Here is a 27,454-nt window from a genome sequence, read left to right as displayed (position 1 = left end):
AGGGAGAAGGAGAGGAGATAGTCAGGGGTTAGATGCTGTGGGTTAAATGTTGAATGCAGTGTTGAACAGGTGGGTCTTGAGTGATGTTTTGAATGTGGTGAGTGAGGAGGAGTCTCTGATGGTGTGAGGTAGTGAGTTCCAGAGGGTGGGAGCAGCGATGGAGAAGGCCCTGTCCCCCCAGGATCTAAATTTGGTCCGGATGGGGGGGGGGGGGGGTCAGGAGGTTCGTACCAGCAGAGCGGAGGTTGCGGGTGGGAGTGTGTCTGGAGAGGAGGGTCAGCCAGGTAGGATGGGGCCAGGTTATGGAGGGCTTTGTAGGTCAAGAGGAGGATTTTGTACTGGATTTTCTGGGAGATGGGGAGCCAGTGAAGCTTGTAAAGGATGGGGGTGATGTGGTCACGGGTCCGGGAATGGGTGAGTAGATGGGCAGCGGAGTTCTGAATGTATTGGAGTTTATTGGTGATTGTTGAGGGTGAACCATAAAGGAGGCTATTGCAGTAGTCCAGATGGGAAGTGATGAAGGCGTGGATGAGGGTTTCTGCAGCCACGGAGGAGAGGGATGGACGGAGACGGGCGATGTTTTTCAGGTGAAAGCAGGCTGTCTTTGTGATCTGTTTAGTGTATTTGGCGAAGGAGAGGGTTTGGTCAAAGATGATGCCAAGATTCCGGATGTGAGGGGAGGTGGATACTGGGAAACCGTCGATGTTGAGGGCAAAGTTATGGGTGGACTTGGTGAGCGTTTTTGGGCCAATGATGATTATTTCAGATTTATCACAGTTAAGTTTGAGGAAGTTGATTTGAAGCCAGGATTTTATTTCAGTGATGCAGTTTGTCAGGATAGAGTGGGTGGCGGTGGAGATGAAAAGCTGGATGTCATCGGCGAAGCAGTGGAATTGGAGACCATGACGGCGGATTAAGTGACCGAAGGGGGACAGGTAAAGGATGAAGAGGAGGGGGCCAAGAACTGAACCTTGGGGGAGGGGAGCAGTGGGGGATTTGCAGTTATTGATGGAGATGAACTGACGTCTGTCAGAGAGGTATGATTTAATCCAAGAGAGGGCAGTGCCGGTAATGTTAAAGGTGGTTTCAAGTCGGGTGAGGAGGATGGTGTGATCGATGGTGTCAAAGGCGGCGCTGAGGTCGAGGAGGATGAGAATGTTGAGGTTGCCAGCGTCAGAGGAGAGGAGAAGGTCGTTGGTGATTTTGAGGAGAGCAGTTTCAGTACTGTGGTTGGAGCGGAATCCGGATTGGAATGTTTCATACAGGTTATTGGCAGAGAGGTGATGTTTGAGTTGAGTGGCTACAGCGCGTTCCAAAACCTTTGACAGAAAGGGTAGGTTGGAGATGGGTATGAAGTTATTTAGGGTGTCAGGGTTTAGTCCAGGTTTTTTCAGAATGGGGGTAACAGCAGCAATTTTGAGGGATGGTGGGACGATGCCTGTAGACAGGGAGGAGTTTATTGTTGCAATGATAAGTGGAGAGAGAGCAGGAAGGGAGGCCTTGACAAAGCTGGAGGGGATGGGGTCAAGAGTGCAGGTGGCAGTTTTCATTCCGATGAGGAGTTCAGAGAGGTCAGTAGGGGAGACTGGGTAGAATTGAGACAGGGGATGGCAGGATAAGGGGGGGCAGGTGGTTTGAGGGGGAGCGGGTGCGGCGGTGGTCAAGCTGTTGTAGATGTTTTCAATTTTGCGTTGGAAGAATGAAAGGAAGGAGATGCAGTTGTCTATTGTGAATGACTGGGTGGTGGTGTTCAGGGGGCTGAGGAGTTTGTTTATTGTAGAGAAGAGTGCTTTTGGGTTTCCGGAGCCAGAGTGGATAATTTGAGAGTAGTAGGCGGAGCGGGAGAGGGCATCTTTATAGTGTTGTATGTGGTCCTTGTAGGCCTGGGAGTGAACTGTGAGACCTGTTTTATTGCGGAGTCTTTCAAGTTGGCGAGCACGAGTTTTCATCAGGCGGAGTTCAGGGGTAAACCAGGGAGCAGAATGGGTGAAAGAAACTGTTTTGGTTTTTATAGGCGCAAGTTGGTCAAGGCAGGAGGAGAGAGTGTGGTTGTAGTAGTCAGTGAGGTCAGAAGGGGTGTGGAGGTCAACGAAGGGAGAAGTGGACATTTTTTCAGAGAGGGTCGATGAGAATGAGGCAGGTGAAAGAGCGTTTAGCTTACGGAAGTTGATAGTGCGATAATGCCTTGGTGCTGGGGTGGGGATGTTGATGGCCAGAGTGATGGCTAGGTGGTCAGAGAGAGTGAGGTCGGAGCCAGAGAGATGGTGCAAAATTAGTCCAGTAGAGCAGACAAGGTCCAAAATGTGACCACGGTTATGGGTAGGAAAGTTGACATGTTGAGTGAGGTTAAAGCAGGTGAGTAAATCAGTGAAGTCAGTGGTTAGCATGGAGTCAGTGGAGTCCATGTGGATATTGAAATCACCAAGGAGGAGGATTGAGGGGGAGAGGGAACATAGCTGGGTCAGAAAGTAGGAGAAGTCAGACAGGAATGATGGGTGTGGTTTGGGAGGGCGGTAGACAACAGCCATGACTGACTGTGTGTGACCAGAGAGTTTAAAAGCCAGGTGTTCAAATGATGGAGCAGATGAGATGGAGATGAGGTTGGTCTTGATGTCTTGTCGGTGAATAACGGCAATTCCACCACCTCGGCCCTCCGAGCGTGGTTTATTGATGTAAGAATATCCATTGGGTGTGGTGAGGTTGAGCGTATAGTAGTCCAGTGGTTGTTGCCAGGTCTCAGTGAGACAGAGAAAGTCCAGTTTATTTTCCAGGATGTAGTCGTTCAGGATGAGGCATTTGTTGTTGAGGGACCGGGTATTGAACAGGGTGAGCTTGATGTTGTTTTGTACGGCGGGTATGAATCCAGGTGATTTGGCCAGGGTTCGCAGACAGGAGGTGCGATTTTGTGCGTTGTTGTGACCAGGTGTGTTGGGACGATGAGTGGGAGTGCGCTGAGCCGACCAGAGGATGGGGATGGAGTGACCTGATTGTAAATAAACAAACTTACGACCGGAGCCACGGTGAATGTACCTGGGTCGACGCAGGAGTCCATTCGATTTGATTGCAGAGATGCATGATTGGGTGGAGCGGGTTTTAAGCAGGAGAAGCCTTGCGGCGGAGTACCGCAGAGCCATGCCAGCAGGAGCGAAGGGACGAGCACGAGGCCAAGGGTGAGGAGGCGAAACAATCGACACAACCCACGGGAGTGGGCCCGAGGAAACAGCGAAGGAGCCGAGCAGGTGAAGCCAGGAGCAGAGCCGGGACCATGCAGAGGGCAGACAGGAGCGAAGAGACGAGCACGAGGCCAAGGTTGAGGAGGCAAAGCGGCAAATGCAGCGGCAAACGACCGCCGCCGCTAATCAAGATCACGGCGGCAAACCGCCACCACCGCCGCTGCAAACAATGGGTGACACAACCCACGAGAGTGGGCCCGAGGAAACAGCGAAGGAGCCGAGCAGGTGAAGCCAGGAGCAGCAGAGCAGAGCCGGGACCGTGCAGAGGAAGACTCAATGGCCAAAAATCCGCCACGACCACCAGGAAAGCAAGATACGGACAATGGTCCAGTCAGAGAAGTGGCGAGCAAGTGACGCCAGCGTCCTCTCACGACCGGACCGGAAACGGAACACATATGAACAAGAGGTGGGAGCGAAGGGGAAGCCGTAGCCAGAGGTATTCCTGGGGGTGAGGTGGAGAGAGTGCAGTGCAGGGCGAGTGAGGAAGAGAGTTTTTGATAAAGATAGCAACCCCACCTCCAGGACGAGGCTCAGGTCTATCATACCGGAGGAGGGAGTAACCCGGGAGAGATACTAAGGAATCAGAGACATCATGAAGGAGGAAAGTTTCTGTTAAGCAGATCACGTCTGGTTTGACAGAAGAAACCTGTATGGAGAGATCAGTTGAGTTTGAACGAAGGCCCCGGATGTTTGAGGTCCATACCGTTAATGAAGAGGAAGGGGGAGCATCGGATACAAAACAGAGGGGAGGAGGGGTAGGGTAAGATGTGGAAGAGGTGGAAGAGGTAGGGAGAGCTGTTGAAGGTGTGTCAGAGATTTCAGAATAGCTCGGAGAAAGGGAAGGATGGGGCGGACAAAAGGTTTGATGGTGATTGGATGAGGCACAATGAGGTGTTATTTGAGGACGGGGAAGAGCGAGGCAGAAGGTTGGGGGAGATGGAGGTGAGAGTTGGAAGGGGGAAGAAGCGGGAGGACGCTTTGACGAGGGGGAGTGAGAGGGGGGAAATTGAGAAGAAATGAGGGTGGGCAGATTTGAAGGGGAGGGGCGAGGGGGGAGTTTAGGAGGGAAGGGACAAAGGGAGGGATTTGAAAGGGATGGGATATGGGGGAGATTTGGAGGGGAGGGGTGAGGGGGAGTCTAGGAGGGGTGGGGCGAGGGGGAGTCTTGGAGGGGAGGGGTGTGGGGGGAGTTTAGGAGAGAAGGGGCAAGGGGGGAGATTTGAAAGGGATGGGTGATGGGGAGGATTAGGAGGGGAGTGGCAAGGGGGAAGATTTGGAGGGGAGGGGTGATGGGGAAGATTTGGATGGGAGGGGTTATGGGGAAGATTTGGAGGGGAGGGGTGAGATTGGATTTTAGAAAGTGTACGATTAATGGGAAACGAACATTTATTGCAAAATGAGTTTCTTGTGACCTTCGAGTCAAAAATACGTTTAAGGACGCTGGAGGGAGGATGGAGTGCAGGAGAGTTTAGGGAATGTAGAAAAGAGGCACTGAAAGAGATGGAATTTTTTTTTGGGATGGATAGATTTGGTGAGCAAGTCGAAAGCAGCCTTTTAAAGAAGAAGAAGAAAAAGGTGTTATAATAGATGACGGAATACAGAACTTGAGGGGAAAGTATAAACATGTTAAGGTTAATAACAGTGAACGTTAACAGTGAACAGTAATAACTGTTATTACAGTAACAGTAATAACAGTGAAACGTCGTTCGAAGAATGAACGAACGAATAAACGAATCAGAACAAAGAGTAAGAACAGAGAAGGAAATGTTTTTTGAGTTGATTTTAAACAAGGAAGTAGGCTATGGGGTGAAAAGACTGGGAAAAGCAGAGAACGAAAGTTATTGGAGCACAAAAGATGGACCGTTGAGAGGAAAACGAAGCCTCAAGGTTGGACACTGTACAAGGCCTCAAAAGACACGGCACGATTTACTCTACAGGTATGAAAGATTTGCACCGAAAATCTTCCTCGGGACACACGATACGTACAACACCATAAAATAAATACAGTTATAACGAAAATACAAATGGGAACAATTACTTAACTTCGATTTCGATGGAGAGTGTGGACACCTTGGATAAATCCATGCAATGGCCGCCAAGTGTTCCTTCAACTTTGGATAAATCCAAGCAATTTCCGCCAAGTGTTCCTTCAACTTTGGATAAATCCAAGCAATTTCCGCCAAGTGTTCCTTCAACTTTGGATAAATCCATGCAATGGCCGCCAAGTGATCCTTCAACTTTGGATAAATCCATGCAATGGCCGCCATGTGTTCCCCCAACTTTGGATAAATCCAGCAATTGCCGCCAAGTGTTTCTTCAACTTTGGATAAATCCATGCAATGGCCGCCAAGTGTTCCTTCAACTTTGGATAAATCCATGCAATGGCCGCCATGTGTTCCTTCAACTTTGGATAAATCCGTGCAATTGCCGTCAATTGTTTTTTCAACTTTGGATAAATCCATGCAATGGCCGCCAAGTGTTCCTTCAACTTTGGATAAATCCATGCAATGGCCGCCATGTGTTCCCCCAACTTTGGACAAATCCAGCAATTGCCGCCAAGTGTTTCTTCAACTTTGGATAAATCCATGCAATGGCCGCCAAGTGTTCCTTCAACTTTGGATAAATCCATGCAATGGCCGCCATGTGTTCCTTTAACTTTGGAAAAATCCAAGCAATGGCCGCCATGTGTTCCTTAAACTTTGGATAAATCCAAGCAATGGCCACCATGTGTTCCTTCAACTTTGGATAAATCCAAGCAATGGCCGCCATGTGTTCCTCCAACTTTGGAAAAGTCCAAGCAATTGCCGCCAAGTGTTCCTTCAACTTTGGATAAATCCATGCAATGGCCGCCAAGTGTTCATTCAACTTTGGATAAATCCATGCAATGGTCGCGAAGTGTTCCTTCAACTTTGGATAAATCCATGCAATTGCCGCCAAGTGTTCCTTCAACTTTGGATAAATCCATGCAATGGCCGCCATGTGTTCCTCAACTTTGGATAAATCCATGCAATGGCCGCCAAGTGTTCCTTCAACTTTGGATAAATCCATGCAATGGTTGCCAAGTGTTCCTTCAACTTTGGATAAATCCATGCAATGGCCGCCAAGTGATCCTTCAACTTTGGATAAATCCATGCAATGGTCGCCAAGTGTTCCTTCAACTTTGGATAAATCCGTGCAATTGCCGTCAATTGTTTTTTCAACTTTGGATAAATCCATGCAATGGCCGCCAAGTGTTCCTTCAACTTTGGATAAATCCATGCAATGGCCGCCATGTGTTCCCCCAACTTTGGACAAATCCAGCAATTGCCGCCAAGTGTTTCTTCAACTTTGGATAAATCCATGCAATGGCCGCCAAGTGTTCCTTCAACTTTGGATAAATCCATGCAATGGCCGCCATGTGTTCCTTTAACTTTGGAAAAATCCAAGCAATGGCCGCCATGTGTTCCTTCAACTTTGGATAAATCCAAGCAATGGCCACCATGTGTTCCTTCAACTTTGGATAAATCCAAGCAATGGCCACCATGTGTTCCTCCAACTTTGGAAAAATCCAAGCAATTGCCGCCAAGTGTTCCTTCAACTTTGGATAAATCCATGCAATGGCCGCCAAGTGTTCATTCAACTTTGGATAAATCCATGCAATGGTCGCGAAGTGTTCCTTCAACTTTGGATAAATCCATGCAATTGCCGCCAAGTGTTCCTTCAACTTTGGATAAATCCATGCAATGGCTGCCATGTGTTCCTCAACTTTGGATAAATCCATGCAATGGCCGCCAAGTGTTCCTTCAACTTTGGATAAATCCATGCAATGGCCACCAAGTGTTCCTCCAACTTTGGATTAATCCATGCAATGGTCGCCCAGTGTTCCTTCAACTTTGGATAAATCAATGCAATGGCCGCCAAGTGTTCCTTCAACTTTGGATAATTCAACTTTGGTATGATAGACCTGAGCCTCGTCCTGGAGGTGGGGTTGCTATCTTTATAAAAAACTCTCTTCCTCACTCGCCCTGCACTGCCCTCTCTCCACCTCATCCCCAGGAATACCTTTGGCTACGGCTTCCCCTTCGCTCCCACCTTTTGTTCATATGTGTGTTGTACCGTCCACCAAACAGTGATGACTCCATCTACATCTCGCTGTCTGAGAATATGGACCAACTTCTATCTACCCATCCCAACTCTCTCTTCCTCATATGTGGTGATTTCAACTGTCACCATGCCAGTTGGCTGGGTGTGGGTACCTCTCTCACCAGCCATGGCTCTTCAGCAAAGGACTTCTGTGACTCACTGGGACTGACACAATCTGTCAATTTCCCGACCCGGATTTCAGTCAACGGAGCATCTTCTCTTCTGGACTTGGTTATGACTAACTTCCCTGAAAATGTCTGCTGCTCTTCTTCTGCTCCAATCGGCTCTCTGATAATGTGCTTGTTAAAGTGGACATCCCTCTGACCATTCTCAAAGAGCCTCCTCAGCATCGACGAGTCTGGCATTTCACTCAGGCTAACTGGCACGGTCTTCAAGCAGCCATCAATCATCTGGACTGGTCTCCCATCTCTACTGCCTCTGACATAAATTCTTCCTGGGAATTCTTCCAAAGCAAACTGCTCTCTCTCATGCACAGATTTATCCCATCTCGTCTTCTGTTGTCATACCCTTCCTCCCGTCCATGGTACACGGAATCTTGTGGTGAGGCTATTGCCCAGAAACAACTTGCTTTCGTCTCCTGGAAAGCAAATCCAACGGAAGGAAATCTCATTTCCTTTCACAAAGCCCGAAACAAGTGTGTGTCCACCCTCAGGAGAGCCAGGAAACAATATCTCTCCATTCTCAGGACCGAACTCTCTTATCTGTCTCCCTCTTCCAAATCCTGGTGGCGTCTGGTCAAATCTGTTTCTGGTGTTTGTTCCCCCTCCATCCCCTCCCTCACCTCAAATGGCCACACGGCTGACTCCGCACGTGAAAAAGCTGAATGCCTCAACTCTGTGTTTGCCTCTAAATCTTGTGTCCCAAACCCATCCCTCTCTGTACCCACCATACCCAGTCGTACCCAGCTGCTCCTGGACTCTGTGTCCTTTCCTCCTGACAAGGTGGAAAAGTTTCTGTCAACCCTCGACTCGGATTCTGCAACTGGACCTGACGGCATCAGCCCACAGGTCCTAAAATCCTGTACTTCCGCTCTTTCACTCCCTCTCTCTGTTCTCTTCACCCTCTCTTTTGCTCAAGGTCATCTTCCATATGCTTGGAAATCTGCCAACATCACCGCTTTGCACAAAAAGGTGCAAAAACAGATCCCAGCAACTACAGACCAATCATCCTTCTCCCAATTATCAGCAAAGTCATGGAATCCATCATTGCTTCAGTTATGAAATCTTTCCTCTTCTCCAATGGCTTGATCTCTGATCATCAATTTGGTTTCAGACCTGGACACTCTACTCTGGACATGCTGCTTCTGCTTTCTCAACAATGGATGGAGGTCCTCAATGCAAAACAGGAAATTAGAGCAGTCTCCCTTGACATATCACGTGCCTTCGATACGGTCTGGCACCCCGCTCTGCTCACCAAACTCTCCTCTTTTGGTATCCATGGAAATCTCCACGCATGGCTGGCGGACTTCCTCTCTAGTCATAGTCAACGTGTGGCCCTGAATGGGTTTCTCTCATCTCTTCCTCCTGTTCAGGCTGGATTTCCACAAGGCAGTGTTCTGGGCCCTGTGGTTTTTCTGGTCTTCATCATTGATCTCTCTGACTCTCTTGAAAATCCTCTGTATCTCTTTGCTGATGACTCTACTCTCTGTCGCTCCATTCTTCATCCCTCAGATCAGCAGTCTGCAGCCTCCTCACTCTCTGCAGACCTGGACAAAATCAAAGACTGGGCAAACAAGTGGAACATGTCTTTCAATCCTGACAAATCTCACACTCTTACGATGTCTCTCCGAAAAGACCGACTGGACAACTCTGCCATCCACTTTCTGAATAATCCTCTCCAAGAAGTTCTGTCACTCAAGCTTTTGGGTCTCACTATCTGCCATGATCTTTCCTGGGAAAACCACATCTGGCCTCCAAAGCCAGTCGTCGACTGGGCATCCTCCGTCGTGCGAAGTCCTTCCTTGGCACACCTGAGCTCCTCACCACATACCAGGCTTTCATCCGCAGCTCAATGGAATACTGCTCTCCCCTCTGGGCTGGTGCTCCTGCCTCACACCTAGCTCGTCTTCACGCTGTTGAAACCAAAGCATTCAGAATCATTGGAATCTCCCGCGATGAAGCTAACTCCAAGGGCCTCTCACTCACTCACCGCAGGCAGGTTCGTGGTCTTTCTGTCTTCTACCGACTCCTCTCTGGCCTTGCCCCCCCAGCTCTCTCTGGGCTCTGTCCCGCAAATATTCCTACAGGTCGCACAAGATCTGCCTGCAACCCTATTATGGTCAAACTGCCAAAATCAAGACTCTCTGCTCACCTTCACTCCTTCATCCCTCTTTTCTCCCGCCTCTGGAACAAACTCCCTCACTCTCTTCAATCCCACTCCACCCTCCAGGTCTTTAAAAGAGCTGTTCACCACCATCTCTTATCTTCCCCCATCCAAAACCTTGATCTTTTCTACCCCCGCTAATTTCACCCCAATTCCACTTTTTTGAAATACCAACTTCTGTCCTGGAAGTCCTTTGTGTCTTATACTTCTCCCTCCCTCCCCCCCCCCATTCCCACGCCTCCTCCCCCCAAGCCCTCTCCCTTCCATACATCTCCCTGCTCTCAAATGTTGTGTTTGTGTGCTTCCCCTTCTCTCCCCATCTTGTTTTCCGCTCCCTCTTTTTATATATTTTGTTTGTCTGGTTGATTTGTTTGTGAAGTCAATGTTAGCTCTTTCACGAGCCTCGATTCAGTATACAAAAAAAAATCAAAAAAATCCATGCAATTGCCGCCAAGTGTTCCTTCAACTTTGGATAAATCCATGCAATTGCCGCCAAGTGTTCCTTCAACTTTGGATAACTCAATGCAATGGCCGCCAAGTGTTCCTTTAACTTTGGATAAATCCATGCAATTGCCGCCAAGTGTTCCTTCAACCTTGGATAAATCCAAGAAATTGCCACCATGTGTTCCTTCAACTTTGGATACATCCAAGCAATTGCCGCCAAGTGTTCCTTCAACTTTGGATAAATCCATGCAATTGCTGCCAAGTGTTCCTTCAACTTTGGATGAATCCAAGCAATTGCCGCCGTGTTCCTTCAACTTTGGATAAATCCATGCAATGGCCGCCAAGTGTTCCTTCAACTTTGGATAAATCAATGCAATGGCCACCAAGTGTTCCTTCAACTTTGGATAAATCCATGCAATTGCTGCCAAGTGTTCCTTCAACTTTGGATAAATCCAAGCAATTGCCGCCAAGTGTTCCTTCAACTTTGGATAAATCCATGCAATTGCTGCCAAGTGTTCCTTCAACTTTGGATGAATCCAAGCAATTGCCGCCGTGTTCCTTCAACTTTGGATAAATCCATGCAATGGCCGCCAAGTGTTCCTTCAACTTTGGATAAATCAATGCAATGGCCACCAAGTGTTCCTTCAACTTTGGATAAATCCATGCAATGGCCGCCATGTGTTCCTTCAACTTTGGATAAATCCATGCAATTGCCGCCAAGTGTTCCTTCAACTTTGGATAAATCTATGCAATTGCCACGAAGTGTTCCTTCAACTTTGGATAAATCCAAGAAATTGCCGCCATGTGTTCCTTCAACTTTGGATACATCCATGCAATTGCTGCCAAGTGTTCCTTCAACTTTGGATAAATCCAAGCAATTGCCGCCAAGTGTTCCTTCAACTTTGGATAAATCCATGCAATTGCCGCCAAGTTTTCCTTCAACTTTGGATGAATCCAAGCAAATGCCGCCGTGTTCCTTCAACTTTGGATAAATCCATGCAATGGCCGCCAAGTGTTCCTTCAACTTTGGATGAATACAAGCAATTGCCGCCATGTGTTCCTTCAACTTTGGATAAATCAATGCAATGGCCACCAAGTGTTCCTTCAACTTTGGATAAATCAATGCAATGGCCGCCAAGTGTTCCTTCAACTTTGGATAAATCCATGCAATTGCCGCCAAGTGTTCCTTCAACTTTGGATAAATCCAAGAAATTGCCGCCATGTGTTCCTTCAACTTTGGATACATCCATGCAATTGCTGCCAAGTGTTCCTTCAACTTTGGATAAATCCATGCAATTGCCGCCAAGTGTTCCTTCAACTTTGGATGAATCCAAGCAATTGCCGCCATGTTCCTTCAACTTTGGATAAATCCATGCAATGGCCGCCAAGTGTTCCTTCAACTTTGGATGAATCCAAGCAATTGCCGCCATGTGTTCCTTCAACTTTGGATTAATCCATGCAATTGTCGCCAAGTGTTCCTTCAACTTTGGATAAATCAATGCAATGGCCACCAAGTGTTCCTTCAACTTTGGATAAATCCATGCAATGGCCATGTGTTCCTTCAACTTTGGATAAATCCATGCAATTGCCGCCAAGTGTTCCTTCAACTTTGGATAAATCCATGCAATGGCCGCCATGTGTTCCTTCACCTTTGGATAAATCCATGCAATTGCCGCCATGTGTTCCTTTCACCTTGGATAAATCCATGCAATTGCCGCCATGTGTTCCTTCAACTTTGGATAAATCCATACAATGGCCGCCATGTGTTCCTTTCACCTTGGATAAATCCATGCAATAGCTGCCATGTGTTCCTTCAACTTTGGATAAATCCATTCAATGGCCACCAAGTGTTCCTTTCACCTTGGATAAGTCCATGCAATAGCCACCATGTGTTCCTTCAACTTTGGATAAATCCATGCAATGGCCGCCATGTGTTCCTTTCACTTTTTTTTTTTTTGTATACAAGATTGAGGCTCGTGTAACGTGTGAGAGCTAACATTAATGACAATGAAAACAAATGGACACATGAGACGAAATAAATGGAGCGGGAGACAAGATGGGGAGAGAGGGGGAAGCACACAAGTACAACATTTGAGAGCAGGGACATCGGGAGATCTGTGGGAGGTAGAGGGCTTGATGGGGAGGAGGCGTGGGAAAGGGGGTGGGGGTGGGAGAGGTAAAAAAAAACAACACATTGACACTGCTCGGACTTCCAGGAAAGAAGTCGCTATTTCAGAAAAGTGGATCTGGGGTGAATTAACCGTGGTAGAAAAGATAAGAGATGGTGGTGAACAGCTGTTTTAAAGACCTGGAGGGATGAGTGGGATTGACGGGAGTGGGGGAGTTTGTTCCAGAGGTGGGAGAAAAGAGGAATGAAGGAGTGAAGGTGAGCAGAGAGTCTTGATTTTGGCAATTTCACCAGAAGAGGGTTGCTGGCAGTTCTTGTGCGACCTATCGGAATATTTGGGGGACAGAGCACAGACAGAGCTGGGGGAGCAAGGCCGGAGAGGAGTCGGTAGAAGACAGGAAGACCACCAAGCTGCCTGCAGTGAGTGAGTGAAAGGCCCTCAGAGTTAGTTTCATCGTGGGAAATTCCAATGATTCTGAAAGCTTTGGTTTCAACAGCGTGAAGCCGAGCTAGGTGTGAGGCAGGAGCACAGGCACAGAGGGGAGAACAGTGGTCTATTGAGATGTGGCTGAAAGCCTTAGATGTGGTGAGGAGCTCACGTGTGCCAAGGAAGGACTTCGCACGATGGAGGATGCCCAGTCGGCGACTGGCTTTGGAGGCCAGCTTGGAAATGTGTTTTTTCCCAGGAAAGATCATAGCAGATTGTTGGACCCAATAGATTGAGTGTTGTAAAATCAAAGTCTCATAACCACTTCTCGTTCCGAGTTTAATCAGAATCAATCTCAAACAGCATCGAAGAAAGAATACATGACAGCCATCATTTCATATACACGAATAGGCACCAGGAGTATATACAGACTTGGCATTTAATATGGAATATTTTTTTTGTGGGGGTGAACTTACTTTTCAAGATGTCTTAGAACCAAAAGTTCATTGGAATTATGTTGAAATTATTCTAGATTTTGTTAATGTGAGTATTTTAAAAGAAACAAAAACCACATTTGACATTTCGAAACAAATAAATTGATCCTTGAAAGTGATGTAAACTGATGTCGAACTCAATTCATGGACAGTACTGTGTTAAACTTCTGTACGTTTTCCAGAAGTATCTCTTTATTTTGCACATTAGCCAACATTTTTTTTTAACAAAAACAAAAGTTAAATTACGACTGGGATTACGGACAGTAAAATTACAGTTCAGTACTTCGTGTAACCCCCACGAGCATTCAGGAGAGCACGTACACGTTGAGGCATGCTGTTCACGAGATTTGCCAAGGTTTGGACAGGAATCGCTTGCCATGCAGTGACAATAGCCTGCTGCAATTCACGCACAGAGGTCGGCTGCTGGTCCAAGTGGTCGATTTGATGCGTTAATTCTGCCCACAAGTTCTCTATCGGGTTCATATCCGGGGACATGGCAGGCCACTCCATATGCTCTACACCACGGTCAGCAAGAAAGTGTTGGATCATGCGAGCACGATGAGGCAGTGCAATGTCATCTTGGAAGACAAAGTTTCCTCGAAAGGCTGCACGAGCAAATGGAAGCAATGTTTCTTCCAGAATGGCCCTGTACTTGAAATGGTTCAGGTTTCCATTCAGAACAACCAGGTCAGTTTTGCCCCCTGCATGAAAATCAGCCCAAACGGTCACCCCACCACCTCCAGCTTGGACTCTTGGCACTATACAATCTTTGTTGTAGGCTTCATGCACTTGTCTGCGCACCCGGACGCGGCCATCTTGACGATAGACCAGAAATCTGGACTCGCCACTGAAGATCACGTGATTCCAGTGTCCTGGCTGCCATTGACGGTGCTCTCTGGCCCACTGCAATCGGCGCTGGCGGTGTTGTCTGGTCAGGTGTGGCTTTCTCAGGGGACGCCTGGCACGATAGCCTGCTTGAACCAGTCGTTGGTTGACGAGCCTTCTGGATACAGGCACATTTGTCAGTTGCTGCCACTCAGCCCTAAGCCGATTAGCTGACTTGGTACGGCCATTGCGGACTAACTGGTACAGCTGGCGATCATCCCTCCTTGTGGCTCTGCGGGGACGTCCTGGCCTCGGTATTGGAGTAGGGACACCCCTCTGAGCATTTCGTTTCAGGATCTTTGACACCTGACCTTGAGTGACGCTATACTACCGAGCAATAGCACGCTGTTTCATGCCGTAATTTCGTAAAGCCACCACTCCATGACAAACAGCATTGTCGAGTTGACGGACCATCTCCAGAGGAAGCGGCAATAACTTTTGGAGACGTGCAGCAGTTGTTTTCCACGAATACAGAACGCAACAACCCTTGTATACCCGACTGTGAAGCCAATCATCAAATGCACCTGTCCGTGCATTTTGCCACGCCACCTGTGATATAATCCTGTTGTTGACTTCCTGCTGCGACAGACAATCAGTGACATGGTTCTTTTACCAAATAAATTACCAAAGTGTAAAAGAAACTCACCAGATTGATACACTGAGTTAAGAAAGTAAACCCAAGTCAAGAAAAAAAAAAATTCCATATTAAATGCCAAGTCTGTATATATATTGTTGCGGATCTGCCGCCGGCCTTCTCCCCTTACCAAGGGGGGATTAGTCCCCTTGTCCCTTGACTGGCCTGGCGGGACCCAGGACCTATGACGTCCCTTCCGGACAGCGTGAAATAGGGTATTAGGACCAAATTCGCTATTACCTAAATACTCGCGCTGCCCCGCACGAACCACGTGTGTTGATACGCCGAGCGGTTTTGCGTTCACGTGATCCGCGCCATTTAGATGGTGAACCCGGTTCTAGCGGTCTTATTCGTGCCACGCTTAGTCAATGGCAAAATCACAAAGGCGATCGAATTGGAAACAGGAGGAACAAGATTTATTTACACTATTCACAATGATTCAGAAGCAGAGACACAGGGCAATCCTTACACAGTCTTACTTAATACCCAAAAGACTACGGGCCCATTTCACTCACACTCACACAGGGATTGCAGCTGCAGGATGATGGTCCGCACGTCCAGGGATGGATCTCGTGCAGCTCCCTCCAGTCTCCGGCTCGTCCCGTGCAGATGGATCCAGGAGAAGGCAGGAGCTCGTAGCGCACCGTTTGGACGCACAAGGTTATTACGGGGCGAACGGTAGGGGGTGGGCTCTGGTGCGGTTGGTGGTTAATCACTGGCGGCTATGGCCGCGTTTACTCGCGTGGCTGGAATATTCGCTATTCACCACCGGCACGTTTGGCTGTGGCTGCATACTCGTACCGCCAACGCCTCTTCTTCTTCCCCACTGGCGCGTACGTAATATGGCGAGTTACAGTTCAAAGCCTCAAAGCGAGCGAGTCCTCAAATCCTCAAAGTGCTATCGCAACGAAGTTCTCTCCACAAGTCCTTTTCGATGCGCTCCAACAAGTGCTCACAATGCGCTCGCCCCCTCAAGTCCAGTCCTCTCGATATGCGCTCACTGTAAAAGTCCTGCTTGTAAGTCCTTTTGAGGGCTTTTCACGTGGGCTTATATAGCCCCGCCCCGCGAACCTTCCCGAACTCACCAGACATTCTCTGCCACGCCCTCTCACGCCATGCCGCCCGAGCCCTGATTGGTTGATGACCCTTACCGTCCCCCTACCGCTGCGGCCGATCTCAACCCTCCTTTGGCTTTCGAGGCCCTGCCTCGTGTTAACTCGACTAGGGACAGCCAAATGGAGCGCGGGATGGATTCCGCCCATCGAGGTGGAATTGGAGGGTGGACGCAAAATGAACGGGACCTAATCTCATGTCTTTACACAACGCAGATATTAATAGGGGAAATGGCCAATGCTTACACATACTATGACATAACTAATTCTACAAGTGGGCCTACGTGTTGCTCGTGGAACTAACTATGAGGGGCAAACCTTTAGCATTTATTGAAGTCATATGTACAATCACAAAACTGCAGCACTGCCCCCCTCCCTTGCCAGACTCGTCCTCGAGTCAAACCCACACAAGTGAGAACGAACGGTTTTGAGAAAGGTTCGGGACTAGTTTTTAAATTACGTGTGACACTTAGATGTGGTTTCCCTCTTCATTTAATCTAACACCCTGTATGGGACAGTTTTACAACACTCGATATGTCCCACCTACTGCGTTGTGTAACTAAATCTAACCGACTCACACCCACAGCTAACCGAATTGCGGAATTGTTTTGAAACTAAACATAAAGCCGGTGGGGAGCATGTTATTTACAACACTAAACTAATTATTTACATCTCTATAACCCAGGACCTGTTCTTTTGTGGAAAGAAATTTGGATGAGAGAAAACACAGCAATGCACCAATACACAAATACATATGGCACCAAAAGTTCAAATGTCATAGTGCCATATTAATGACATAATGTCATAAATGCACAATCAAATGTCAATGTCAAATGTAAATCAAATGTCATAATAAATGTCACATTTGCTGTTTGGCTGCTGCTTGGCTGCATCTTCTTGCTTTCTGCTTCATCTTCGGTGTGCCATAATAAAAACTTAAAGGTCTTCTTTCCTGACACACCAGAATACAATGTACAAACCGTGTCCGTTTTTATTTCCAGCAGGGCCAATCTTATGGTCCATCTGCGTGACATTGACGCCACTTAAAGCCAGTGGTCGGCAGGTGCAAGGTAAGTTTGCAGCAAATGTCTGCTCAGAAAAAATGCCAGGCCACAGAACGTGTGGTCCATAAGGTGTATTGGTGCAGCAAAATGCAGCAGGGGTGCCCTACAAGTGTAACCAGGTGCAGCTGCACAGTTCAGGGTTCCTGCACACTCCCCCTCCAAAATGGGTCCATGGGTGTGGAGGAAAGACAAAGCACAGTTAGCAAAATAAAGGACGCAAAGGTACACACAATACAAGGCAATGCAACATGAGGGGCGCGGGCGAGCGAGCAGAGCAAGCTTGTTCTTAACCGTTCGTAACCCCCCATGTCAGCTACACTCCCCTTGCCCCTCCCAGTTTTTACAATTTTACAAATCCGTCTCTACGTCCTGTCTCCCATATCCCCCTCTAAACCAAATTCGTCTTCCAATCCCTCCCAAGAAGGAAGAGATGGAATTACACACAATGTCAAATCATGTCGATATGCGTCTCCCCCACTCAAATCGTTCACAAAACCTGGTGTGGAGTTCCTTCTCCTTGATGAGTGGATGTGGATGGTGCGAAGAGATTTCTCATCCTAAATATACTCGAATAACATTAACTCAGTTACACTACCCGGGGTCATGCCCTGCCAATTGGCATCTTTAAACTATGTGGTTCTAAAAACCAATTCACATTGACCCACCCCATGGTGCCCTCTGAATTTGGGTCTCACTCCCCAATTTTTCTTGCTGTGCCTTTGCACAATTTCGGGGCTGGGTTGTGTGGCTCCACTAGCAGGTCTACCTACCTGCGCACCTCCGCCACTGAAGTCGCCACCCGAGCTTACCTTGCTCCTTGCGACTACCTAACTTGGGGAAGGCCCCTCCTGGCTCTCTCACCCCTCTGATGCCCTCTCTGGCATTGGGCTACCCGGGTCCTTCTCCTGGATCCTCGGGCCCAACTGAACACTACTCATAACCATAACTGGCTCCCAGAGCCTACCTGCGGCCTCACCTGGCCGACAGACTACCAGTGGCGGTGTGCCCCAATAACCATACGCACCAACAAAGCCCACACGCCCAGCCATTCACTGACTCATGCACCCATCCAAGCACTTCATTGCCACTACCTGTACCACAGGTGTCAATATCCAATAATTTACCTAAACCCTCTACCTAACTTTAAACGAACCTCCCCGGGTATTCGTGAAGGGGTCCATCTCCCCCCATTCACTCCTTCGCACCATGCATTCCACACCACTCATTCCACACCATTTATTCTACACACCAAGTCCTCTTGCACACTTCTTGTGCTCACATCCCTCTTTCCATACACTCCAACACAACTACATATGTCCTCAATACACCACTCATACATCACCTCTGGTCATCCCCGACCAATGCCTCATTTGCTCAAGCCCATGCACACAGTGATTCTCATTCAATTCCTCATTTGCTCAATCCCAAGACACACCCACAATTTCTCCACACTACTACACACACACAGCATCATCTAACTAACTACTTCCCTCTAAAACTCGTGCTTTCCCGTCTTCTCTTACACTAAGCACTCCTTCGTCATTATCATCCTTCTAATCTCTCTACATCCACTCTACCTGTACAAATGTCTCTACTTAAATCTCGTCATCTACTGTCATCTCTAAATCCCTAACAATATCCTAGCCCGCCCTCGGCTAGTTTTCACTGCCACCCCATAATCGAATGCTCATGTGCCCCCAAATATTGAGGGATGGTAAAACTTCCATTCCCCTACGCCGGGTACCATTCCCCAATACTACTGCCATTTGTCCACTATAATTGAGCCTCTCGGTGCGGCAATATATTTTCGTCACAGCTCGGCTTCGAAAAGCCGAGCAATGCATGCGGGTGGTGGGTCTACTGTTGGTTGTGTCCGTCCTGCATTTTCGATTCAGGGGAGGAGGTTTTGTTGGGCCAAGGTTCCAGGCACCATCCCTACGTGGAGCCTTTCGGTCCCATACACGATGGCCCAACCTCCCACAGTCGGAGCATCGCGCCCGCCAGGGGGTGAAGCTCCGACCTCTCCTACCCCCCCTCGAACCGTGCCGATCGCCTTTCCCGTCAAGGCGCGGCACCGGCCATACAGGGCGGTGCCCGGCACGAATCGTGCATGCCGCCGCGGCAACGATCCCCGCCGGTCCCCGCTGCACACAAAGCACACCATGCACCGAGGGCTCGCGTCGGCTATCTGTCGCACTACGCGCTAACCCCACGGTCTGGGTCGATGCTTGAGTCACATTCTCAACACACGCGACCCGTTCCACTCTCGCACACCGAGGCGCTCCATCGCCTCCCATACACTCCATACATTCTATTACTGCACGCTTCCGTGCATTCTCTTTCCTTACACACTCAGGTGCACTCATGCCGCTCACACACTCCGTTACACACTTGGCCATTGCACACCCTCGCGTACAACCTTTTGTTACACACTCGGTAACAACGATGGGTGTGCACTCTTCTGGTACACACCCAATCACGTGCTCTGGTGTGCACTCCTGCACACTCTCTTTGGCCATCTCACACTCTGTTTCACACTCTTCCCACATACACTCCGTTATACACTCGCGCTTTGGTGCCGTTCGCACACACGTGCCATTCACCCTCACACATCGCACCACGGACCTTCCACGAGCGCCTGGGTTACGTCGCGATCCCAAGCGCGCCAAAAATCTTTTCGCGCCAAACATTTTGGCGCCATACACGCTCCTACTCACCTTAAGGACCTTCTTCTCCGGCAACCGCAACTGCAAACCTTTATTGGGATTAGCAAACATGGCATCACAATGCGAACACAGACTTTGCGCGCATGCCATTTCTTCCCTCTGTATTATATCTCCTATTTCTGACTCTGCCGTCTCTTCAAATTCAATTATAACCATTTCATTTATTTTTTCTATTTCCTCAACGACCACGGATGCACTTAAAATTTCCTTCTCCAATTCGGCGGCCGTCGGCTTTTCCACACCCCGAGTCGCGATTTCTACACCCTCGGTCACTCTGGCCGCGCTCGGCTCTACCTCGCTCCCCACACGTTCCTCGCATTGCATTACCCCGTCGCGTACCAATGCGACTTCCTCGCTCAACATGTGATCAATGTCCTCCCCCATTTTTTTTATTAACTCCCCTCGGGTGTCCACTCTTTTATCGAGTTTTTTTTATGTCATTCTTCAGTTCGCCCATATCACACCTTGCTTCGTCCCTCATCTCTTTCAATTCTTTGGTGGATTTGTCTCCCATTTCTTTCAATTCTTTGGTGGATTTGTCTCCCATTTCTTTCAATTCTTTGGTGGATTTGTCTCCCATTTCTTTCAATTCTTTGGTGGATTTGTGATCATTTTTTTAATTTCTGCCATGAATTGCACCATGAAGGCTTGCATGTCCATAATAGTCAGGTTCCTTGTGTCCATAATCTGACGCTCGCTGGAATATTTTGGAGAGTTGCCAACTCTCACATTTTGGAAAGTTTAAACAATGCCAAAACAGAAAATCCATGTTTCAGATTTTTTAAATGTACATAACATGGTCAAATAGGTCGTTTTGGGGCAAAAAGCCAATTTTTCGAATTTTAGCTCTGAAAATTCAAAATTACTCGCAAGGAAGTAACTGATGATGCATAACTGTTAACTAGAGGACTGTTCTTGATACAGATTATATATATCTGCACTTTGAGTAATGGTTGCCATGGAAACTGCTTTAAATTTGTTCAAATTAACGTTTTTAATGGATTGCTTTCAGTACTTGAATCAAGTAACACATTATAAAATATAGTGATCAGTGACAGTCCGAATATGAATTGAGTGCAACTTGGCTTAAAGGTTGTCATGCCAAAAGCTATGTTTGGGATAAAACTCTTATTATATGTATTGAAATAATAGTAGTAACATGATTATTGCATGATGCCGAGAACGTTCCGATAAGCCGATAGGCCGGAGCAGTTGCATTATTCGTAAAACAAACAACACTCAATCATTGAGCCAGACTGTTGTCCAATGCTGGTTTAGAGTTTCAACTATCTACTCGATGCTACGTATTCTACTTTAGAAGAATGACTCTATTGTCATCGTTAAAACAGCTGCCAATAATTATGCTAATTTGCCAAAAGCAGGTATGGCATCACTGACTCCAATGTCACTCATCATTGCCATCGTCATCATCGCTATCGTGGTCCTGCCTTTCAATGTGAGTTCTCGTCATTCTCACACGAAGTGCTGCACATGCAAAGATCAGTGCATGTTAGGTTCTTGGCCCGGCAGGAACATCTTTGTGATGAACATTCAGTCTTGCACTGGCACCTTACCATCTCGATAATTGCCTTTGGTGCAGGGAGAATGTCTGTGGTAGTCGGTTTGAGTTGATCACACGTGTTCTTGTGGTATCCATTCTTCAATGGATCGAGAAATGTTTGCTGAGAAATGGCTGATTGACCCCACACATATGCCTGGATATGTACCCGTGTAGCGGCTACCGCTGGGTATACACAATCGCCTTGCACCTACCGAGGACGCGGAGCGATCACCATGCCGGGCTCGCCCAGGACGCCCGGCCATGCCCGCTCTCGACTTACCAGGCCTCGTCCGGGACGCCCGGGCATGCCTGGGCACGCCCGGGCATGCCCGCTCTCGACTTGCCAGGCCTCGTCCAGGACGCCCGGGCATGCCCCCTCTTGCCTTTCCCGGGCAAACGCTCCGGGATAATGTGTATATATATTGCTGCCCGATAAACGGGCTTTTCAGAGTACCCGAGTTGATTTGACACAATAAAGAAACTCGGACGAATTCCAGCTTTTCGTCGCATCCATTCTTTCGATTTACGTTGGAGCATAGCTCCTACACCCGCATGATATGCTGTCTCAGAGCACCAACAGTTGGTGGTAGCCTGTCGTTCTCAGCCATGTTCTTACAGAAGAGATGCCACCGAAGTTCAGGGATGCTGGAAATATTGACACCTTTTGGACAATAAGCTGAGCAGACAAATCTAGCTAAAGTTGTGTACAGGTCCTCTGACAGTTCAACATCCGTACAGAGCGTAGCAAAGGCAGCTACTATGTCGTCATCGGCCTTCAGATAGCACTGGAACCACTTTGCCTTTCCAAGTCTAGCGAACCGCCCAGTATTATCGGCACCTGTGGAAGCGTGGAAGGCTGGCAATGCCTGGGCTCTCTCCTCACCAAGGGCCTTCCAGATTGGCTCAATTTGGATAACACTAGATGCCATTGAGATAGATGTGTGTCTTGGCAGCAGATGATAGTTTGCTATTGCAAGAACTAGGACATCCGTATCAGGTGAGAATATCGTCAGTTCAACATCTCCCTTATGTTGCTGTGATGCGGCTATTGCTTGCTTGATCATCAGCGTGTCGGCCTCCTCATGGTTATCTGCCTCAAATTGGAGACTCCTGTTGCTTGACGTCCGACCAGATGCTGAGACAACTACCACCTTGGTTGAATCACGGTTGTATTCTAGAGTTTTCTCTGCCAAGTAGTCCGTCAAATCAGCCTTGGTTTGATCATGAGACAGAAATCGGCTCATCGTGATGTGTTTGATACTGGTATCATCCTTGACCTGATACTGGACAGGTGCCTTTCCATGACATCGTTTGGCTCTGGTTGTGCTCTTGAGGGAATCTTGCTTGTATGTATCAAAAACAAGTATTATGTGTTCGAAGCCCCTGGTCAGACTCAACATCCTATCATTGAAACATTCACTGAGATCCTTCATAGTCACCACCGTTGTTGGTTTCTTGGTCATTTTCTGGACAACAACCATTCCATCTATGACTGCGAGCTTCTTGCTAGTGCATGTACTGCCATCGGTTGCAAGATCAGTAGACACTGGTGCCATGTGTGTGGCATCAAGCTCATCTTCTGGAGAAGACTGTGCCTCGTTGGTAAACTTCTCCAAGATGTGGATAAGCTTTGACTTGTCTGTGCAAGAAAGTAAGCTACCGTCTGGTGCAAACAGGGCCCTCGGTGTCACAGTGAACTCAAAGTTGCCAATTGCGTCCTTTTGGTTCACATCCCTGTTGGATCTGGAGAGCACCATCAGTCTACCATACAAATCTTTGGTTTCTTTTAGATCCACTGTCTTGTCCCTAATCTTGATTGCTGGTGTTGCATTGCCAGACGTGTACATTCTGTTCTTCTCCTTCTTCACTGGCGCCCATAGGCTGACATCACCATTGATCCGTTCAGCAACAAACTCTTCATAGAGCTTCTGTCCTGTTTCATCAATATTCAGTATCTGTGGTACAAATTCTTCTGGCACATAAGCATGGGTGACTACATTGAAGAGCTGGTTACCCTCAACTTCAAATGGATTCCCATGACTAAGTATGGCAGTCTTGATTCGGTCAATTGCATTGTGTTCACGCTTGATGACACTTGGAGAAAGGCCATGGTGCTCACTAATCTCACTTTCCTTGAGTCCAAACTGTCCCTTAAACTCGCAAGACAGACGTGACAGTTCCGGTGCAGCCAAAAATAATCGTTGTCTGGCATTTGCATTTGGCATTTTGGACAGCATTTGTCTGTCTGGCAGATTTTTACCCCAAAAGCGTTTTTACCCCAAAACTACTGTTACCATGGCAACCAACAGTTCAAATGCAACATTTCATTATCTTATAAAATCCATTGTTAGCTATTTAAGTGTAATCCATCATCAGTTGGTTATCTTGTATTGTTTAAGAATTCTTTAAATTTAAATTTAGAAAAAAGTGATTTTCACCCCAAATCTGCTGTTTCCATGGCAACCAACAGATTGAAAAAATCTGAAACATCATTTTTTTATTTAAATAGATCCTAAACTTCTCAAAAATCTATAGGTTTGCTACTCTCCATGAAATTCCGGCGAAATTACACAAGGAACCTGACTATAACCCCCACTTGCGCAGCGGGCACGGCCCTCGTCGCCATGTGCGAGGCGCCGCCATTTTCTTCGCCTACTGCTGGCCCTTCGTCAATTGCCTCTTCTTCTCCCACTTCTTCCCGGGGGTCCTGGGTTATCGATTCTCTCTCCTTATCTACCTCTTCTTCTACCCCCACCGACATTCGATCGCTTTGGCTAGCCGTGGCATGAATTAAAATTTTGGATTAAAAAAACTAAATTTCGGCCGCTCGCAATTTGGAGTGCGTAGTGCGTCCCATCCGAACTCCTGACATCAATTGTTGCGGATCTGCCGCCGGCCTTCTCCCCTTACCAAGGGGGGATTAGTCCCCTTGTCTTTGACAGGCCTGGTGGGACCCGGGACCTATGACGTCCCTTCCGGACAGTGCGAAATAGGGTATTAGGACGAAATTCGCTATTACCTAAATACTCGCGCTGCCCTGAAGCGAGGAGATAAGCCCCGCACGGACCACGTGTGTTGATACGCCGAGGTCACTCTGACCTCTGTTGATATGCCGAGGATGATGGTCAGCGCGTCCAGGGATGGCTCTCAAGCAGCTTCCTCCGGTCTCCGGCTCGTCCCGTGCAGATGGATCCAGGAGAAGGCAGGAGCTCATAGCGCGCCGTTTGGACGCACAGGGTTATTACAGGGCGAACGGTAGGGGGTGGGCTCTGGTGCAGTTGGCGGTTAATCACTGGCGGCTATGGCCACGTTTACTCACGTGGCTGGAATATTCGCTATTCACCACCGGCGCGTTTGGCTGTGGCCGCGTACTCGTACCGCCAACGCTTCTTCTTCTTCCCCTCTGGCGCGTACCTAATATGGCGAGTTACAGTTCAAAGCCTCAAAGCAAGCGAGTCCTCAAATCTTCAAAGTGCTATCGCAATGAAGTTTTCTCCACAAGTCCTTTTCGATGCACTCCAACAAGTGCTCACAATGCGCTCACCCCCTCAAGTCCAGTCCTCTCGATATGCGCTCGCTGTAAAAGTCCTGCTTGTAAGTCCTTTTGAGGGCTTTTCGCGAGGGCTTATATAGCCCCGCCCCGCGAACCTTCCCGAACTCACCAGACGTTCTCTGCCACATCCTCTCACGCCATGCCGCCTGAGCCCTGATTGGTTGATGACCCTTACTGTCCCCCTACCGCTGCAGCCGATCTCAACCCTCCTTTGGCTTTCGAGGCCCTGCCTCGTGTTAACTCGACTAGGGAGAGCCAAATGGGGTGCGGGAGGGATTCCGCCCATCGAGGTGGAATTGGAGGGTGGATGCAAAATGAACGGGACTTAATCTCATGTCTTTACACTACGCAGATATTAATAAGGGAAATGGCCTATACTTACACATACTATGATATAACTAATACTACAAATGGGCCTACGTGTTGCTCATGGAACTATGAGGGGCAAACCTTTAGCATTTATTGAAGTCATATGTACAATATCAAAACTGCAGCAATATATATATATATATATATATATATATATATATATATATATATATATATGTATATATATATATATATATGTATGTATATATATATGTATATATATACAGTATATATGTATATATATATATATATATATATATATATATATATATATATATATGTATGTATATATATATGTATATATATACAGTATATATGTATATATATATATATATATATATATATATATATGTATATATATATATATGTATATATATATATATATATATATGTCAAGTTGTAGATTTGTTATTGCCTAAAGTTCAGTTATAGACGTTGGTTGCTAATGTGTTATGATTTAAATGTTGTTTAAAAATGCTATTTTCATAAAGTTAATAAAGGGTTTTTGCTTCGTTTTAGTTTTGGATGAGGAAAGGCTCGCTTCGGTCGTGCTGGACAAATTGTATACGTGTGCTTTTTCGAGGCTAGATAAGGCCGGTCGTAAAACCACGCCCACATGCGCGTGATTTTGCGTAACGCTAGTAGAATGTTTAGATTGCAGACATAAACCTATCGTTAACCATATATATTTTGTATTAATCACAGCGACGCATGACTCTGTATAAACATGCTTTGAATTACTCATGTAAACAAACCCATAAAATATATGTGTTTGTTTGGCCAAGCATGCACTCTTCTCTCTGTGAGTTACATTTCTGTTTTCTCGGAGCCCAGAGAAACATTTGGTCCGAATGATAAGGAAGGGCTGACTCCCCCGAATGACAGCGGATGACGGTGGGGGCTAGGGATAACGGTGGAAGGGACTCTCGCCAGTCGCTTTGTCCTCTCGGAGATTTTCTGATAATCGTATTCATATATAAGTGAATGAGAATCAATGTGTTTCCAGGAAGGCTTGACTTGGCATGAAGCTGGTTCTTGCTGTAGATGTCTTGTCTCCTCCGGATCTGTATAAGTTGGTTTTAATAAAAAGTTGCGTCATTCAGGCTATTTGTGGACTTCCTTTCCAAACGAAGAGCTGCTTCTTCACAGATGGTACCAGAAGTGGGGTCAGCACCGGACGACGGGAAACGGAGCCCGAGGGACAGGTGGAAGGCTGCCTGAGGCCGGCGCCGGCACGTTGATTTGATTAAAGGTGGGAGTTGTTTTATATCAGAGGGCTATTATTCCAAATTCGTACCTTCCTCCCTCGAGCGGCCTCAGTCTCCCTATCTCCGCGCGGCCTGCACTCGAACAGAAATTGTAAGTAAAGGCTCATTTTAGGCCTCAGAATGACGTGGCTTTGTTAAAGCCAGGATAAACAAGTAAGGATACCAGTAAGGACTTAACAGTAAGCTTAAAGTTACAGTTAGCACCAGGAGGGGAAAATGAGGTCGGACAGCCATATAGGCTGAAGCCAGGTGGCCAAGATTTTTCCAGGAAGGAACAGCCCAGAGACAAGATGGGGTATGCCATTGCATGCCAGGGAACGAAGGGCTGTGGCTAACTTAGAAGGGCCATAAAAACATGGCCAGTAAAAGGATTTGCGCAGGATATCGGTGAAGATAACGTTCGGTACAAGGGAAGGGGGAAAAGTGAGGTCGGACAGCCGTAAAGGTTGAGCCAGGCCGAGAACTTTCCAGGAAGGATCAGCCCAGAGCAATAAGATGGGAAGCAAGCTAATGAAAGAAGGGGAACCCCTTAAGGGAACCCCGGCATCTTTCATGTTTAAGAGGCATCATTTTGCCGCGGTAAGACCAGTAAAGGACTGGGCTGTGTTAACTAAAGATTTAAATAATCCCTGGCCAGGGGAGGGATCGTTTGCGCTTGACAAGAAGGAAGCAAGCAACAGAGGTCCAGATAAAGCAGGCCAGGATCTGGTGGACAAGAGAAAATAAATAAGCTCACAGGAAATGGGCCAGGTGGCCACAGGGTGAGAAGGACAGGAATGGTTTTTGAAATATTGAAATTTTAAGCATTGCAGCTATGGTTATTGAAGCTACACCAGACAGAGGACAAGTAAGCAGTTAAACAAGTAAATCAGCGAGTGATGCCGCTGGACCAGATACCAGACCAAGACCCCCCAACCCCCCAAGACCTGAGCTCAGTCCCGGGGCTCTAGGCAACAACCCCCACCCCCCCAAGACCTGAGCTCAGTCCCGGGGCTCTAGGCAACACCCCAACACCCCCCGCCCTGCCTTCCCTTTTTCACCTCAACCCACCCCCGTCCAACCCGTCCGAAAAATCCTTTTCCTTGAATGAG

Source organism: Myxine glutinosa, chromosome 7 (genome assembly GCF_964187855.1).
Source record: "Myxine glutinosa chromosome 7, kmMyxGlut1.1, whole genome shotgun sequence".
NCBI classification, from domain to species: Eukaryota; Metazoa; Chordata; class Myxini; order Myxiniformes; family Myxinidae; genus Myxine; species Myxine glutinosa.
Note: the sequence above shows the minus strand (reverse complement) of the source record.